Below are 19,862 nucleotides of genomic sequence, written 5' to 3' on the forward strand. Positions count from 1 at the left end.
AGCAGCCCAAAACTGAGCACAGGATTTGAGCTGCAGCCTCACCAGATGCTGAGGGTGGTGGGTGAGTATGACAAAAATGCTGTGAGAAAAGGAAAGAAAGCTTTATGTCCCAGGCTGTTTGGTAAAGATTTCCTTGTTTGTTTGTTTTCTCTTCACTCATTCAGATATTACTCCTGGTATCAGTTCTTACTTTTCAGAATCAAAGTTAGTAGACCAGAATTCATCTGGGAGACACAGTCCTGCCCTGCGTAGCAACTTATAAAATGTGCAGATACAACTGAATTGAAAGTGAATGCAGCAAGAAAACCTTGCTGTCCACAAGTTTTTAATAAAGGTGTTCAACAAAATTCTGAACATAGAGAAATCCATCATTTTGCTGTTTTGACCTGCAAATGATGAAACAGATAGGTAAAGTATCAGTTAGGTAAGAACCTTATTAAAGGGAAACAACTGTGAAAAGTTAAGACTTTGAAGTCATCTACACAGCCACCAGTTTCTAGCAGATCAACAAAGTATACCTTATGGTGTACTAAGTTTAAGGTTCTCAACATCAGGAATCTCTAAATGCACATACACTTTGGAAAGACCAGCAGCGTACTGAGATCTTCACTGTTAAAAGACAGGCAATAGAGCAAGATTTGAAAAGAAACAAGGACAAAGTCAATTTAGGCAGCTGAATTCCTCGTCTGTCTCGGCAGTGCCTTGGTGTGTACCTCTTACAGAAAAGTCTAGCCCTTTTATGCAGAGACCTAACAGGAAGGGTTTAATTCTACCTCAGCAGAATGACAATTTCTAGTAGTCTTGTGTACCACTGCCAGATTCTGACAAAATAATATTGCCACATACAAGCACACCATCATTTGAAAGCAATTAGCAGTTAATAGCTAACAAATAGCTAATCTCTTGGAATCTTGATTATAGGAATTGGTGAGGATATAAGATCAAGATGCTTGAGCACAGATATCTACAAACACTTATAACTGGGCATCCTGACTGGCCTGGGGATGCCTCTTCAGAAGGTCAGGTATCTTCACCATTAGATCAGTTTTGTGTGTCAGATCTGAAAAAATGGCTGGAGCATCTGCTATGGTATCAACTGCCTGTGATGAGGCAAACCAATTCCACTCAGGTCTGTGGTCATAGAAGTAACTGAAGGAATGCCAGCCTTATTTCACACTTTCAACAGAACTGGATTTCTCTAGTACTCTGAGGTCACGTATAAAAACAATGTGACAAATATTTTTGACAGTAACAATCCTAAACACACCATCTTTAGTATTTTGCATAGAATCTAACCTAAAAACCTATGTAGTCCATTTGCTCCTTCTTAGATATGTGCACAATCACAATGAGAAATATAGGAACGTGGTGTGGCATTAGTATATTAATCTCTGTTTTCTTACAATACCAAATTTAGTTTTCAGTGCAAGAAGTCTAATTCAGTGCAAAATCCCCCTATTCTATATTATTTATAAATTCAAAATGTCAAGTTCTGTTGTTTATATCATTAGTGACATTTAAGTCACATAGTCCCACAATTTCTGATTCAAAGTAACTAAAAATAAAAGCTTGCCTTTACTTTTTTGAAAAAGAATAAAAAGCCTTGATTTAAGACATGTACTTATTCAAATATTATCTTAAGGACATTACAATGCTGCTGGTATGTGCATTACAGGAGTAATATTCATTTCATGTTGATATGAAAATTGGCAGATACCTCAATGGATTGCTCTTAGAAAATTATTTGGACTGAAAAAAAAAATCACTAACATTTTTGCAAACTGGTAATACTAATCAGTTTAAATACAGTTGCTCTTTCTTATCATGTGGATTGCATCAACAATCAAGTTTATGTACTGTCAAATATTTGTGCATTAAATCAAATTCTGGTAGGGTTCTGCATGGAATTTTATTACACAGTATCACTGTCTTGCCAAGCTGATGGTCAGCCATCAGAGAACTAAAATGTACACAAAGAATAGTACCTGCATTTATTAGAAACCCCCCTCCCAGCTGTTCAAAATCACTGCAAATTTAAAAAAAAACCAAACAAAACCAAAATACTAACAAAAAACAAAACCATCCCTTAAGTAGTTTGTTTGGTTCAGCTGCAATGAAGATATTCTTCAAGGTCAGCTTGAATGCACAACACCCCTGTAACTCCACACTGGTGTCAGCTGAGATAAACAACATTGTGCCCTGAGTGTCAGCAGAACAAATGAAAACACCTCAAAAGAAAGATAATACTTGAATTCTTCCTATTAAAATATCTTTTTAGTAAGCTGTGTTACTTGATTGTTGTGCTAATTCCTCTGTTTTTCTTCTTTTCTATACCCAGGGGAAATTTCAGATTTGTGATAACCCATTTTTAGACACTACGTAGCCTTTTTATTCTATCCAAATTACATTAAAATCGGTTTCAGTGTAAAGTCTTCCAAAGATGCTTAATTATGAACATGTAGGGATCACCTGTACTATTTCTTTACAACAAATCTGCTTTCCAAATTTTTTCCTCTATCAGCTGCACGGGGTTACCTACAGAGTTAACAGCAGGTAGCAAAAAATTGACAAGATGAAGAATGCATTTGCAAACAGGGAATTTACATACTCCTAGCTCATGTATCATCACAGCTTACACAGGTTTTAATGACTCCGCTGAACTGACAAGATGAGGATGCTCCCACTCTGTGGGACTAATCAGAACCAGTAAAATGCTTCAGTAACCAAAATTGCACTGAAAGTTGCATAATTGGTTATCTTGCCTTAAAGACAAATGGGGACAGTGGCGGTTCATTTAGTTTCTCTCAATTACACCATCCCCTGAAACAAACCCTGTTAAGAAGGCAGCAAAGGCATGAGGAATTAAAAGGAAAACAACAGGAAAATAATCTCAGTGGAAAAGAGATCTAAAGTTTATAAAGATGGACTAAATATTATGCAGAAATGTCCTGCTGCTGCATTCATCCTTCTGTATTGACAAGGAATCATTATACAAAATGGAAATTTCTATGAAATGACAGAATTTGACAGACTACTTGTCAATAGATCTTTCTAGGTTCAAAATTAAATGAGGACAGTTTATTCTTGCTACATCAGTTGAGTGTATCAAATGCTGAAAATTATATCTTTATTTCTCCAAACGGAAAGTATATCCCATCTGGTATAATCAAGAAGGGAATAAAAAGTATGTCAAGCTAGAAGAGGTTCCTAAAAATATATTAAAAAAAGGTATTACTTTCAAGGTTAGTAACTGCTCAGTGGATTAGTCTGCTTGGGAGAAAATTATTTTAGCAGGCTTAAAAAGCAGGGATCACAAGCTGTGACACCAAGAGTCATGAAACTGCTCAGAGGATGGGAAATTCATGTTAATGGCTTCTAAGTATAATATTTCTGTAGTCACATCGTCATTTTCTCTTTGATTTGCCCTGCTTAGAAAGGCAGGAACTTTTTAAGTCCCAAAATCTTTATGGGCACTGAACTGGATAGGTAATTTTTGGCTGACCTCAGTTTCAGAGGGTGTATAGACTGAACCCATTCAGGTGCATCTTGAGTAGACATCAGTGGAAACTGCAGGTGCAGTTCAGAAGTGGCATATGAACCCTCATTATTTCCACAAAAATGCTGCTACTGCAACAATAAATCTTTAAAAGACATTGTTTGAGGTCTTATTGATGTTTATAAATCTGTAAGATTTGATTGAAAAAAATATACTACTGCTCTGGTCTCCAACCCCCAAATTACTTGCCATTGAAGCAATATAGTGATTTCTTTTCCCAGAACTATAAAAACTTACAAGCAATAGATCATACTAAAATCTTGTACAGAAATTTTAAAACCTTTTTTTTCTTTCTAATGCTTAAAGAATCAATACTAAATGTTGTCCCTCTTCCCTGGGAGAGCCTTGTTTATCTGCCAAAGAACACTTGTTTAATCCTTACAGAATTAAAAGGGGAAAAAAACTAAGGAGAGAAAAAAGGGAAAAATCTAGACTTAAAAAATGGAGAAGTAAGTAGAACAACTTGACATCACACTCCCCTCATTTTGACATTGTCACGTATTAAGATGCCTTTGGGTAACACTAAAAGGATTCAGTTTTTATCCACATTTCCCTAAACAAACTGGTCTAGTTAGGTTGCAGAAAAATAGTTCTTAAGTGATCTACCAGACTCGGAGGTGTATTCTGCAGTGACAACACAGATATCTGGTACTTTCCTCCTGTATATGTGCAACTCACTTGGACAGCAAATCTTGAGATGCCAGAAAAAAATATCCCTCTGAACCTGAAATGAGAAGGTGCAGCCATAGTATATCACTCTGCAATACTTTTTTGTAACAATTTAAGATCAGAAGTGCATTAGAGAAACTGATATAGAGAAAACACACATTCACTGCACGTACTATACTACCTAGATGAATATAAAATTAAGTCAACACAAATAAAGAAATACTAAAATAAAATATCTACTATCATTGTGGCCAATATCCACCAGCATAACACACATTTAGCCTTTTGATTCTTTTGATTTGATGAATATTCAACAATAAACCAGCAGTTATTCCCATGGAAGAAAATAGATCACCAACACAGAAAATCATGTAAGTCAATACCATCTTGTATATTTATGAAACAGGCAGATTTAACAACTGTACCCTTATATAAGTTTATGCTATTTACATTTGATAATGCTGTGCAGTTTTTTTTTTAATAATTTTCCACTAATAATCCTGAAGAAAAATATTTAAAAACATATTTAACTACTAATTATTTGCATAGTTAGGTGCATGTAAGGTTTTCTTTTCCCATTGTATTTATTTGATTTCCTGTGTTTTAAGTGAACAAATGTCAGTTACACACGTACTGATAGTGCAGATCCTCTTCTAAGGTATGTATGAAGTCAGTTGTTTCAAGCAGCCTGTTAGCACTGACATATGTAGTGGAGACACACAGGTACTGCCTACAAGCAACAGACTGATGCTTGGAGCAAGTCATCCTCATTACATCCATATGCTTGGCTGAAAGAATTACTATGTCTTCATGTGCTATCTGATACAGCAGGAATAGGCCAACAAGAAAGTACGATTTCTTGTGAAGAAAAAAGAAGGTTCCGAACACGTAAGAACTCCAAGGATGAGATGTATGGGATACCACCGTATAGTCACGCTGGCTTCTGTCTGCAGGCCCTAATGCAGCACTACCCTATGAACAGTTTGACTGGAAATATTCAAAATAACAATTTCACAAGGGTTATGTTTTTAGTATCTTTTTAAAAAGTAAAGTTAAATTTTGAAGAAAATTATGTCAGAAGACATACTAATAAGGAGTACTTTATTTCCATTTCTAATTTATGCAGTTTACATTGCATATGAGTGGGAGGCAGATTTTTTAATAATTCAGTGGTGACAAGCCTCTGCATGAAGAGAAGGATTGGGGATGTGAGGAACTAACAAGAAGGAAAGAACACATGCATCTCTCATGGTCTGAGAATGGCAAACCCAGTGACCGACGGAGGACAGGAGTCCATTAAAGTGTTGCATGGACAGTACTCCTGAAAATGACAAGGATAGTTCCTTAACAGAGAATTCCTAAAATACTACAGTGAACAACACTGGAGCAGAGTTATAAGAAAAGAAACATACTGCATGACTATCAGTATACGCACAAATGCACAGCTATATCCATGGACTAGTAAATTCTTTATACTGTAATGTTCCACATGTAGCTCAATAACCAAAACCACACACAGAAGCTGCAATATTACTATACATAGGAATCCCTGAAATATCCATTTTCCCTTCCTCTTACAGTACAATATTAAAGCATTAAAATAAAAAATCCATTTTTTTTCATTTCCATAAAGAGAAACATGGACCTGAAAAGAATGAAGATGTCCATATACAGATCATACACAGAAATGCTACGTATATACAGTCAGGACAAAATACTACATATAGACAAGAATCCATATAATCTGCTGTTATGCAAACACATAAATTAAGGGTTAGGTATTACAGGGAGACAAAATGGTCTATCTGAAATACACAGGTGGGAAGACAAGAGTCTGTGAAGGATAACCAACTAAAGGATGGACAAAACAACACATAATCAGGTGTCTGCTATATAATGAACACAGAGTAAAAGGGCAACACCTGTTACACAGTCTGGCTTCTATAATGTTTTACAACTAGCAAGAAGCCAAGAGAAAAACTGTGCCCTTGATATTACTGGGACTGCATCTGCTGATTATTTGGCACTTCATATGCAAGGCATGGCTTTAAGACTGTGCATTTCACACAAGTAATTTGCTATGCACAGGTACAGGCAGATATAATATTTCCAAACATATCTGAGGAAGCGTGGATTGAATTCCCTGTAAACCAATAGAAACTTATGCACAGATCACATCAGGCACCTAAAAACCCATGAGAACTACCTTTAGCCACCTAACAGCTTGGAAAACCAGTCATACCAGTCATACAGCAAGCATATCAGCAAACAGCTATCAGAACTGCACTAAGGGATGCTAAGCAACAGTACAGAAAGGTCTGCAAAGGGAGAGTCTTGCAGTGGTTAATGTTCAGCTATGTTATTGTTGAAAGGAATATTGCTGCTTTGGTTTGTGTGTCCTGTAACTCAGGACAGCTGATAAAAAAGTAATTCATTATGTATTATTCATCATATATAATTTATAATTTCACCTCCTGTTGAGTCCCAGTTTATGGCCTTAAAAATTGCTTTCATAGCTTGTCTTACTAGGCAGATAACTGGCACTAGCAGTGGAAAATGGCAGGTGAAGATTTACTGCTGTTCCCACACAGATGCAGAGCTGTGACTGCCTCCTCGTGTGTGCTACAAGACAGTCACCTGTGCTGCTTCCCCTTGTCAAAATTCATTCAGGTCTGACGTTTACAGCTACCTCTACACAGAGGCAGTGATGAACTCAGGGGAGAAAAAAGGTGACTTTCAGTTCCAGATTCGTCTAACCGGTGATATGAAAATATGTGAGGAGTTTTCATAGTCACACAGAATTGAGAAGGACCATATGGATCATTGAGTCTGAATGCAGACTTATATGGTAACCCACAAAGTATCTCCTTCTACTACACACAAAAAGACACAAAACAGTCACCAACATCTCATGACACATTTAAGTCCTAGTAGAAAAGACCAAGAGACAGAAACCAAAGGCAGAAGAAAACAGCAGAGCTTAGAAAAATAGAACCATTAGAAAAACCTTCCAAAATATTTTAAAAGCATCATGGAAATTATGATGCCAGCCCTGCTGTAATTCATTTTAGCTCTCCATTTTGTACTAAATCTGTTTTCAGCTCTAAATGCTGAAGTCTGCCACCCTGTCATACATATTGACAACTCCCATCTTACAATATTCTGAGAGACTGAAATATTAATGGTTAATGACTCAAACAATCTGCCATTTACAAAAGCAGTGGGTGCTTTGGTGACGATGTGTAAGGTAACAGCCCAGGTGCAGAGGGGGTGAGCACCCACCACTGGAGGCTACAAGACAGGTTTTGAGCAAAATAAGGGAAGAGGCCTATAAGAAGCAAATCCTATGGAGGTGGGATAGTGCTTTTTATCATGCCAATGTCCTCCCTTACACAAGTGGCTCAGGTGTGAAAACTGCCCCCCCCAGAAACATCGAAGACCCCCGAAGTGCCCCCAGACTCATTTCTGGGGCTTTCCACCAAAGGACTGCACATGATCCACAATGTTGTAACACATCCACAGTGTTGCATCACAGAGCGTAAAACTCTCTCCCCCCACCACAGACTTACCTGGGCGTTCCCACATAAACCTAAGCATATACTGTCTTGTGCTCTCAGCTAAGCGATAATAAATCCCTCCCCACGTACTCTGGTTATACATGCCAACATGCTGTGTTGATTCTAGAGAATAAATACCGTGATAATGATCATTTATACTATTATAGATTATTTGAAAATACTGATTCTATATCCTTGATGCAGAGTCCTTGTATACTTTCTGTAAATTGCATGAGCGCATCTGATGTTGCATATCAAGTATATATAGTTAGCTTAAATTGGTTCTGGGCCATGGGATTAACTATTGTTCACATAAGCACTACCATATGCATACTCCTTAACTATAGATTAAGAAATTACATTCCCCATGTGCACACACTGTCATTTGTAAAGTATTAAATATAGAAGTTAGAGACCAACATTTAGGCTTACGCACAAGTTAACTGTATTTTTTACTTTCTTGACTTATTTATTCGGTATAATTACTACACATTTCCTCAAAACATTAACAAGAGATGACTCACTCTTACAAGAATGATAAATACAATGTATGTGACTCTATCACCTCATGATTAATAGGGTCTTTTTTATTCATGAAGTCAGATGTCAGACTCAGCTGAAAAATGTGTATCATCTTATATGTATTTATTCCAAAGCCTAGTAAAATTGCTTTACACTGCTGCAGATGGATACAATAACAACCACTTTTCACTGTTTTCGAATTAACACAAGATGTATGTCAAATGATGACCTTAAACTTTCTGGGCTGGAAATTTCATTTAAAACTTGACAAATACACTGGATACCAGAATAACGTAGTAATAACAATTCACCTGAAATCTACTACATCTTCTAACCACACTCCTAAAAAAACCCTTAAATCTTCAAAATAACCATGGGTCTTCGGTTGTCTCAAAAGAAAAACTGCACAATTCTTTTTTGTTTTCTCATCACCTTTTAATTTTTTTTATTTCCTTTTAATTTAAGACCAAGTTAGTTGATAATAATTATTGGAAGCACTGTTACTGCTATTATTCTGTAAGTTTCAGAGAATATCCCCCTTGTCATCCAGGAGCAGCTCCCCACCAAAACAGAGTACCTCATTCTCCCTGTCAGTCCTACAACAGAATAATGAGTGTTACTGAAACATTATAATTGAAAATTGCCTAAAAATAAAAGGGGAAAGTCAATAGGTATATCACAATATCTCCTGAGCCCTATACTTGCTGGTTTTCATTGCAAGCCATTATGCTGGTTGATAAACCAACTTTAACTTAGCTCATTTCTTGAATAATTAAGACTACAGAGGGCATGAAATGTAAAAATAAAGAGTAGTTGCACATTAGCAAATCAAATTCTATATAATTTCACCATTCAAGCCCTGAATAGAATATTGATAACACCACACAGTCAGTGAAGAAGCAGCAATTAGGTCTCAAAGTAGCTTCCAGAACTTTATTGTATAATTTTTTCAGTTTATACATCTATGTCTAAACACCACCTTTACAACAGCATACACTGAGAGCAGTTAAACTAGCATACTGGGGGGAAAAAAACCCAAACTGTTTGAAACTGAAGCTTGACCCTAAGCAACACTGAGGACACTACTGCCAGAGTACTAAAGAATTTTTCACATAACAGTTTAACAGAAGTTAACAGTGACTCCCAGAGAAGACCAAGACCAAGTATGAGGGCTGCCGGTGCAATGGCACAGTAACTTGAATTGAAGATGACCTCTACAGCTCTCTTTAGTCTGTTCCAAGCCTTGGTTGTAGCAGTCATAATACAGCTCAGATGTCTTTCTTAAATGCATGAACTATTCAGCTTGTTCTGCACCCCAGCAGTAAATCCCCATCATCCTAGATCAGGAAATTAGCCTGTAAGCAAAACTGACTCTTATTTTCTCACTGTCACGAGAAAAAAACATATATATGCCTTTTTTGGGGGATAAGACTGGGAACTGATAGTGATCCAGCTTTTTAGACATAGGGATATTAAGTTTACAATAATAAGTTAAGAGCATATTTCCTTTAGGAAAAAAACTATCTTGTCATAAAAGCCTAATGTTAAGTTGATTTTTTTCGTACAGGACAGTACTAGATATGAACAAACTAGTTTTCTTCTGATTATCTGTCTGGCAGTTCGTGTAATCTTTGCATGCTGTCTCTATGCAACAAAAATCTTTTCCACACTTTTGATGGTGAAATTAGCCATATTTTGTCAGTTGATATGTCATGTGAATTGATCATCTTCCAGGGTTGTTCTATATGTGTGCATATGTGCAGTATCACTTATCCCATAGTAACTTAATGTTTCCTGTCCAGTGAAAAAAAACCAAAATGGTGCTTTTAGGAAACCTATTTAAATATGAACATTTAGGATTAAATTAATTGCCCTGGAAGAGCCTGTTTCTCATTCTCTAAGCAATCTTCTAGTCTTCCACAAATGAGGGAGCATTTTAACCCAAATCATCTACAACCAACACAAGTGCTCTCAGTAAAAAGGTGTGCCTCCCTCTGAAATTGTACACCATACAGTCTTGTGTACATACCAATCGTACCCCACCACACATGTGGGTTTTGGGGGAATGCAAGGGATACAGTTGAGTCGGAATCATTTCTAGGAGGATCCCCTCTCTCCTCTTCCTTCCCTCTCTGACTGGAGTGAAAGGACTTGTCCCATTGTTGTTTCAGCATTACCTTTAGCCAAACTTGAGAAGCACGAAAGGGCAATACATCTGCAGAATATTTTACATTTTTCAAAATGCACTTCAACGATTGATCACTTTGTTCAGTGATAAATTCGAAGTCAAACTGTTATCTCAAAACTGACTTCTGAATCTCCATCCCCAGAACACAGCTATCATCCTTTGTGGTACCAGTTAATTCATCCCTCAAGATCCCATCTGCAGTAGAAAGCTCACATGCATAGATGCCTCCTGTTACTAGCATTCATTTTCTTGTCATTTTCTTGTGTTTTGAGATTACAGCACCCCTAATACATCAGAAATGCAAATAAAAAAAGCAAAATAAAAATAAAAGAGCAAATAGCTCTTATACTGGTATCACTTTTATTAATTCCTCTCTCTGTTCTGAATGCTACTTTTTGATAGTGGCAGAAAACAATTTTTTTTCACTTTTCTTGATTTCTTTGGCTTATATGCTGGGCCTTTGTATAGTCTAAAACCCTAGTAACATTACCCTGTAACTGAGAGTATCTCTACACCTGTGAGCACATCCCACCTAAATCACCTCTAAATCCAATACTTGCATACTGTTAACAATGAAGATATAAAAGCACTGAAGCTACTTAACCCACTCAGAAATCTAAGCCTTCAGTCTTCTTAGTGAACTCAGAGCTACTGCAATTAGATTACAAGGTAGGGGAAAAAAAAAAAGGAAAACTTGCTAAAAACCTCAACAAGCCAATTTAAAGACAGTTGGTATATTTTAATGGGCTGCAGCCAAATACCATTAGAATGTCTTCTATCTGTACCTCTCTAGGCAAGCTGGTCCGAGGCTTCACTGCCTTCACTGCCTTCACGCTGATGAAGTTTCTCCTTCTATTCAGTCTGAATATTTCCTGTTTCAAGCTACACCTGCTGTCTCTTATTCCACCAGCATGCACCAATCATGAATGTCTCCTCAACACCTTCCCTGCAGACATTAGGGAAGCTGCTCTTTGGTCCCCTGAAGACAACTCTTCTCCTGACTTATTCAGTCCAGCTCTCTCAGCCTCTCCACACAGAGCAAGTACTCCAGCCCCAAGTGATCCCTGTGGCCCTCCTCTGAAATTGTCTTCCTTGTATTTGGAGAATTAAAACTGGAGAGAGGCATGTAGGGAATCATTTTCTACTGGTAGCAGATGAACACACTGGCTGCCCCATCATTATTCCTTTCCCACCTTACATATCCCTTATCTTGAATGTGAAGAATTCTTGGCATTTTCACTCTGAAGCACACTGAGTCAACTTGCTAACTAAGCAGACAAATTCAGCTATGTGTACCTAGCTCTGCCCCTGCAGATAAAACTGACTCCATGTAGTTGGTCTGTGAGCCTGAGCCTACCAAAACACATCCTTGCAGAGATGTGGAGTGTTCTGGTAATCTGCTTCTGGTGAAAAAAAAAAAAAACAACAGAATTTTCTCTCTTCATTGAGGGAACAATCAAGAGAGGATTTGCTGAGGTTCCCTCTTCCCTATATTTCATCCTTCAGGTATATCCATGACAGAACATATTTTCTGTCCCCATTATCCTGCTCTTTTCTCTGTAAAGAAATCCTTTAAAAAAAAAAATAAAGGCACAAGACAGAGAAAATATCTGAAAACTTGAAAGCTTAATTTTCCATCATCTCTTCCCTTCAATGATACTCTGAACAACGTGATGTTAAGTGCTCTGAAAGTCATCTTGCCTTTTTATGCTCATATGATATTGGCAATCTCAAAAAAATGTGACAAATGCAATAATTCCTGAAAGAAATAAACCATATCTTCTTGCACACGCTGAAAAAATACTAAAACGTGGTTTGTACTAGCACTAAGCTAATTACAGTGACACCACTCAAACCTCTACAGTTCTGTAAGTGTCAGCGCTTACATTACAAACCACCGATTCCAAGGGTTTATAACTGTCTGTATGAGTTGGTTACTCTTACAGGAGCACACGACACAGTTGTTGATGGCTTCATTAGCCATGCTTTCCTAAAAATGGCTTAAATTTCACTTTGAAATTTTTATCTCCCTTGGCCGTTACATGGTTTAAATCACAACCAAATCGTGGGTAAAGTAAGACAACAAAGTAAGACAAAACCCATCCAAAACAAGATTTATATGCTTGGACTTCAAAATGTGTATTTTGCAAAGTTTGGAGACGAGTCGCTGTATATAATAATCAACTTCAGCATCTTCCCACCCAGACATTAGAGTTTTCTGGAAATCCAAATACTACAAATACCGAGTAAGAAGAAAGTTTTATAAACACAAGATGTCAAGTAACATTTTGGTAAGAAAGACCATCATACATCTGTGTTATAAGTTTCATATGTGAACACATTTATCTAGCAAAAGTCTGGTTTGATTTCTGGTATCTCTTAAAGTACCTGGATACCTTGGAAATCTGCAGATAACCTACCTACTTAAGTATGTTGATTATTTTAGACAACATCACTAATTCACTGGAAATGCTTAAGAATGCAGACTCTTAGGTCTGAAAATTAGCAAAACAAAAAAGCACTGTCTTGCATTATGTTTGCATGTGAGATAAAATGTGGTCTTAATTATATCCATTTTCTTTTTTATATATACTCACTTGCAGTATCTAGTACCTATGTGAGTAACTGAGCTAAAGTTTTACAGCTTACACAAAAAAAATTCTATTTCTTCCAAAGGCCACTTTCACTCAATCAGAAAAATCAGCTTTTAAAACAAGGTGATAAGGAGCAGCCTAAGGCGGTTCTCTTTTACCCAGTCTGAAACAATACTGCCAGCATACCAGGGAAGACCAAAAAAAAAAGACAGCAAGAATTCCTTGCTGGTAAAAGCAGTAATAAATTGTTCACTTTCAGAAGAAAGGTTCCCACCAGTTTGTTTCTCAATAAATGATAGAGAAATAACTCATTCAAAACTAAAACTAAATTTCTTTAACTTCTAAGAAATATGTTCATTATCATCAACGAACCATTGTCTATAGCCTGTATACTTTTTCTTTTAATATTTCATTAATCATTGCTTCAGTGAATTTTCTTGGGTAAAAATAACCAGCTGATGAGGATTTAATTCTCTCCTGCCGAGTTGACATAGACAGTTTACAGTTTCTATCATCAGACAGTAGATGGTCTATCAGCTTGGAAATCAGTGATTAGTGAGCAAATGGTTTGCAATTATGCTGTGTGTGCCATGGCGTACATTTCTTGTAGAAGAAGTAGTCGTATGTGACAGTATTTACGTCAGTGCTACCTACTCCTTAGCTAGGTAACAGGATTATGATATCAGAAGGTAGATGGAAACATATCTGTGCTATATTTGTCACCTATTCTAAATTCATCCAGTTGGAACAAAACTATAACATATCTAGGAAAAGTGTCTCCCCCTTGTCTTCTTGTAAGAATGTATGAGTGACAGCACTGTGCACTGCTACATTTCTTGAAATAAAAGAGGGAAGGCATGGTTTCCTCCCAGTTTGTAGTATTTTCCTTCTGACTCCCAATCCTAAACCACAGAAACACAACAGTTTCTTAATAAACCTGTGGTTCTAGTATTAATTAAAAAATCTAAATCAAGTGAAAATGCCTGCAATTGATTGAATTTCTGAAAATATTTATATACTGATGCTACTACTGGGATATTTAAGATGAAAATAGAAGACATTTTTTTAATAAATTTTAATAAAACGCAATAATATATATATTCCAATAAAAAACTAAAAAAATATTTATGAAAGAGACTTCTTCAATATTAGAACACATTCTTTGCATTTGCATCATATGAAAGCGTCACCTGTTTATTTTGTTTGCTCAATATAAGTAAAAAACAAAAAAAGGAAAGAAGGTGGCTGAGGTCAAACACACTCTAGACTAAATAGCTGCAACTCAGCAAGAGCATTTTGAATCTAAATTCCTTTCATTATCATACTCTTCTATATACCAACACATAACCATAGTTTCAAGTTCTCTGCTGGTATGTGGGAAGCTTGAGAAACAGGGACAAAGTCAGCAAAATCCATGACGTTGCAACGGAGCTACGAAACCATTCAAATGACAATACTGAAGAGGGAGGAAACCCTTGTCACTAAACTAACTGATTTAGAAAACTCTCATTCACTCTGCTTGGGCCACACAGGGTTGCTCTGGAGAAGGCTGCTTTACGTCCCTGTTGCTGTAACTGGCCTTCTCTGTGCCCTGTGTGAGGAGACAAATGACCATGGGGCCATGTGGCACCCAAATCTTCCATAGGGAATCAAAGCAAAGTGGTCATGTATCTTGTGTATCTCACTCTTTTTCCCCAGTAACTATTGACCTCAAAGGTTGACTTCAACTCAGTATGAAAGAGGAGGCTACTTCAAAGACAAGTAAGACCTTTGAAGTTTGGAGAGAACATGGAGCTGGGTAGGACACGTTCAAACTACAGCAAAGGCTGTGCCATAAGCTCATGTTGTAAGAGATCTGAAAATCCACAGAAGACTAAACTTTTGTCACTATACCTGTCAGCAAAATGTTAAATCAGAGCTCACAGCAACGCAAAAGACACAGACAAGCGGAAAAATTTCCTTAGCTCTAATGTTCAAGGAACTGCTTGTGTACTTAGGCGCCATTGAAACCTGAATTGTTCTATGATGGGCTGCATTACCTTCTCACTAATCATAGGTCTATCGCAAAAGGATCGAGGCAGAGCATTAGCTTTTGTGTTAATATTTTATTATATAAGCTATTTTCAAAAGCTTTAGATAACTTTAGCTGGGAGTTATTATAAATTACATTAATGACTACTTTGAAGTGACCTTGTAGCACACTTGAACAGAGAAAAAAGCCTGAAGAGCCACAAAACAGATTTCATCTTCAGCTTCAAGAAGCAAAAACATTCTTCAGGAGTGTTTGTGTAAGACTAAACTTTATATTTGCTTTCAAGAACTGATTAGTTCATGTAGATTCTGCAGTTATTACACATTTGCTCAGTTTAGACTAGAAGAACATAGCAGAGACATATGAAAAAATGACCAGCAACTACCTGTTGCAGTAATTCTCAAGTGCTTGCTGTTTTTCCTTTTTTTTAATGTCTGAAAGGAAGTAAATATTTATTTTAATAGCAACTTTAGCAAGCTTCTAAAACATTCTTTAAACCCTTGTTCTTTCATTCTCTGCTAACACGCAAGAAGACTGATTATCTAGAAGACAAAAAAAATAGCATAACATTTATACTGCACTATATTTCCTTATTAAAAACATTCCTATTATTATTATTATGAAGTTGGGAGGGGACACTGGGACAGCTGGGACAGGTGACCCCAACTGACCAAGAGGATATTCCATATCATATGGTGTCATTCTCAGCATACAAACTTGGAGGAAGAAAGAAAAAAAGGAGGGACGTTAAGAGTTACGGTGTTTGTCTTCCCAAGTCAGCATTATGAGTGTTGAAGTCCTGCTCTCCTGGAGACGGTTGAACATCTGCCTGTCCATGGGAAGTGATGAGTGAATTCCTTATTTTGTTTTGCTTTGCTTATGTGCACAGCTTTTGCTATATCTATTAAACTGTCTTTATTTCAACCCATGACTTTTCACTCTTTATCCCTTCTGATTCTCTCCCTCATCCTGCTGTGTGGAAGCGAGCAAGTGGCTTAGCTGTCTACCCACAACAAAAGCCTTTCCAGCTCTTTTAAACTTCTTGAAAGATGTATCACAACATGCATCTTATGTATTCTGTTCTCACCTAAGTTACTATATTACATAAAATCTCTTCCACAAGACACATTTCTTTCTCACCCCCTACAAAATGACAATAGACTTCTGTGTTTTTTAAACTTGCTATTTTTAAAAATATTAAAAAAACCCAAACATGTAAAAGAACCAATTTACCAGAAAGTATTTTAATCTACTGCCCTGCAACTTTAAGATGTTTATGTTATAAATGTTAGCATAACTGGCAACTCATTCTCTTAAAAGCCAGAATGAAAAAATAAAAAGCATCCAAAAGTGATCACAAATAGGTGATCTTTTTGATCAGTACACATCACAGTCCTGCCCCTACTGAAGTCAAGGGTACTGTGTTAATTTCACTCTAACAAATGGTTAGTTTTATATTTCTCATGAAGCATAGGTCCAATTTGAAAGTTTTACTAGATCTGATTCACTGTGTATTTAGCGAAAAAAAAACTTAATTATTTCTGTTTGCTACAATTTTTAGTCCTTAAGAAGCAACACAGATAGGTGGAAGTGAGTTAGATTCTATTTCTTATCATAGGCCACCAACAGACTTGCTTGCTGAACTCCCCTCAGTTTCCGAAAGCTGGTTCCTCTGAAATGGAACTTCCACTGATGATACTGAAGACAAAATCCCCAAATCCTCACTTAATACAAAAAGCAGAGAAAGAAAAAATGGTGCTATAATTGCAAAGAAAACCCCAAATATCTCTGAGTGTAGGTGGAGTCCATGTCCACAATCAATCCTACACAACCAGCGCACCATTAACATGAAGTCTCGCTCCTGATCAGAACTGTTTGTTTAAGCAGGGTGAATTTCTGCCCACTCTCAAACCTGTTTTATTAAAGCGATGGTATAAATTATACTTTTCTTCCTTTTTTTCCCCCTCAAATAGGAATAATAAAAGAAGAATAGAGAGGAATGTAAGAGTTTAGTTGGCTTAAAAGAGATACAACCAATGTTCCCACTGGCGAGTGGCTAGGACTTCTCTGTATTCTACACAGCTGCTACCGCTACCAACTCTCCCTTGCTGATATTTTTATTTGTCTCATTTTCTAGTTATGTTGTGTTTGAGACTGGAGTAAGACCAGTTAACTTATTGAGTGTATTTAGTACAAAGGGTGTCTCTCCAGCTTAGTTTTGGCCTTTGAGTGCTCTACAATATGCAATGTTAAATTATAACTACTCTAAAAGTCTGCCTTGAAATATGGAAGGCAATACTGCATTCCAGCATAATAGCACTGAGTAAGCTCTTATAAATCACAAAGAAGCGATTTAGTGCCCATTTGTAATTTTAAGACTTAGTTAAAGGAAGAAAACAGTGAAAGCTGAAGGCTGAACTATATGCCTGCATGTATAAATAAAGACACCTTGTGAAAAATCTTTCAAAAATCATGTAATCAAAGGAGTAAAAAAGTCCTAAAGTTGTGAATATTTTTTCATACCTCTTGTTTTTAACTATGTTGATGCTGTTTTAATTACATTGATGAAGATATATACAGCCACAGATGGTTAACTGAAACAGAAAGGCAAATCTCTAAATGCTATCTGGAATACACATTATTCTCTGCAGTCAGGAACAATTTTATGAAGCAATTTCTAAAGAGGTCTGTACAGAGCAGAAGTTCTCAGCATGAGAAAGAGCTTAGCTAATGCTGTTGGAGCTGATTTCCACAGCAGTGTTATGAAAACAAATAAATCATTAACAAAAATGGGGATCTATTATAATAAAGTTACTTTCTGTAAACATTGAAGAGGTCTGCAAGATTGGCACAGGTCCTGGAAACACTGAATCATAGTCTTCTCCTGAAGGAAAAGGTAAGCAGAGAGATTCGGTCCTAAGTAAATTAGAAAAGAAAAATGTGTGTGTGGTATGTTTTTCATGTACTTTACTGAAAGTACACCTAAAGTATTTGAATTTTCCAAATATGTGTTGTCTTTAAATGCACGGGAGAAGATTCACATCTATTTTGGATCAATTTCTGCATCAATGTCAGTGCAGTACACGTCATGTAAATTAATAATTTTCTGCCTTCCATTGTTCAGGCTTCTCTTTTAAAGAACTCAGCTGAAATACAGAAACAGCATATTCTTTAGATTTAGTTTAGCGTCAGTCTAAATTCTAGTACCTTTCCAAGTACAAAGGCTTTTCTTGTCCTATATGGGAGAAAAAAAATACTGGTAGGGCAAGTAAAAATCCCCATTCTGTATTTAGATACTTAGCTCTGTTTCCTTTTACTAAAAATACTAGAGGTTTTTTTCCAATCTCCCAAAACATCTCCAGAAGGAGTGACAGATGAAATTTTCCTTTTGCGTTATGTAACAACAAGGTTCTCATTTCATTAGAGCAATTTAAATCACAGATAGAAGTCCTGGCTACTCATTCAGCTGACTAATAGCCCAGGTCCTATTTTCCTTAGAAATCTTGTATTTTCTTGTCAATCCATCCAATGGACATAGTACTATATCTTACTTTTCCTATTTTACTTAAAAGTGAACTAAACACATAAATCACTTGCAGATGATTAATATTACAACAATTGCTTTGAAAGCATAATAGCAACCATCAGGTTTGAGAGAAACAACACATAAAAGAAAGAGAATGCTAAATAAAAATCACCATATTAATTGTCTGAGTCAGATGTAAAGACAGAACATCAATGGAAAAGCTCACCCTTCACAATGAAGTCTTTAGCACTGGTAAGTTTGTGTAAGTTATTTGCTTGAAGTCATGAGTTTATGAAGCATAAAACAATATAAACAAATAATATTCAGCACAGAATCTTTAAAATAGTAAAAGATACTGTGCTCATTTTGGCTGGGGTAGAATTAATTTTCTTTAAAGTATGGGACTGTGGTTTAGATTTCTGCTGAAAACAATGCTGATAACACAATGTTTTTGTTATTGCTGAGCAGCACTTGCAGAGCGTTCAAGGGTCTTTTGCTCCTCACCCCACTCCACCAGGGAGAAGGCTGGGGATGCACAAGGAGTTGGGAGGGGACATGGCTGGGACAGCTGACCCCACTGACCAAAGGGATATCACAAACGATATGGTGTCATGCTCAGCATATAAAGGTGGGGGAAAAAGGAGGAAGGGGAAGACGTTTGGAGTGATGGCATTTGTCCTCCTAAGTCACTGTTACACGATGCTGTCCTGGAGATGGCTGAACACCTGCCTGCACATGGGAAGCAGTGCATTCATTCCTGGTTTTGCTTCACTTCCATATCCAACTTTTGCTTTAGCTATTAAACTGTCTTGTCTCAACTCTTGTTTTCTCACTTTTACTATTCTGTCTCTCTCCCATGCCCCTGGTGGGAGTAAGTGAGCGTCTGCATGGGGATTGGTTGCTGTCTGAGGTCAAACCACAACAGAAGCACTGAAATATTTAAGATTTTTATGCATGTACTGTTTACTTCTCTGATTTGTCATCTACTTGCACTTAAAGATAGCAAAAGAAATTAACAAACTGACCCATTCCTTAATGGCTGAAATCCAGCTAAGCTGAAGCCAAGCATAAAGGCAACAGAATTTCACCAAGGTCAACAACATTTTAACTCACAATGTGCACTGGACAAGCTTGCAAACAAAAAATTTCTCTATTATGTGCTACATCAAACCAAGGCTTTAAATAAGGTTTCAAGCTCTTAAACTATACAAAGGAATG

At 36.8% G+C, this 19,862-nt stretch overlaps 1 protein-coding gene across 4 annotated transcripts in view; it reads right to left on the reverse strand.

Moving 5' to 3' along the window:
- KHDRBS2 (KH RNA binding domain containing, signal transduction associated 2) overlaps positions 1-19,862 on the reverse strand; it is a 366,426-nt gene that overhangs the window by 274,117 nt on the left and 72,447 nt on the right. The gene's annotated exons all lie outside the window — the stretch shown is intronic.

The sequence above is a fragment of the Pipra filicauda genome, unplaced genomic scaffold, assembly GCF_003945595.2.
Source record: "Pipra filicauda isolate LSUMZ 115617 unplaced genomic scaffold, ASM394559v2 scaffold195_size2193078_pilon, whole genome shotgun sequence".
Classification (NCBI taxonomy): Eukaryota; Metazoa; Chordata; class Aves; order Passeriformes; family Pipridae; genus Pipra; species Pipra filicauda.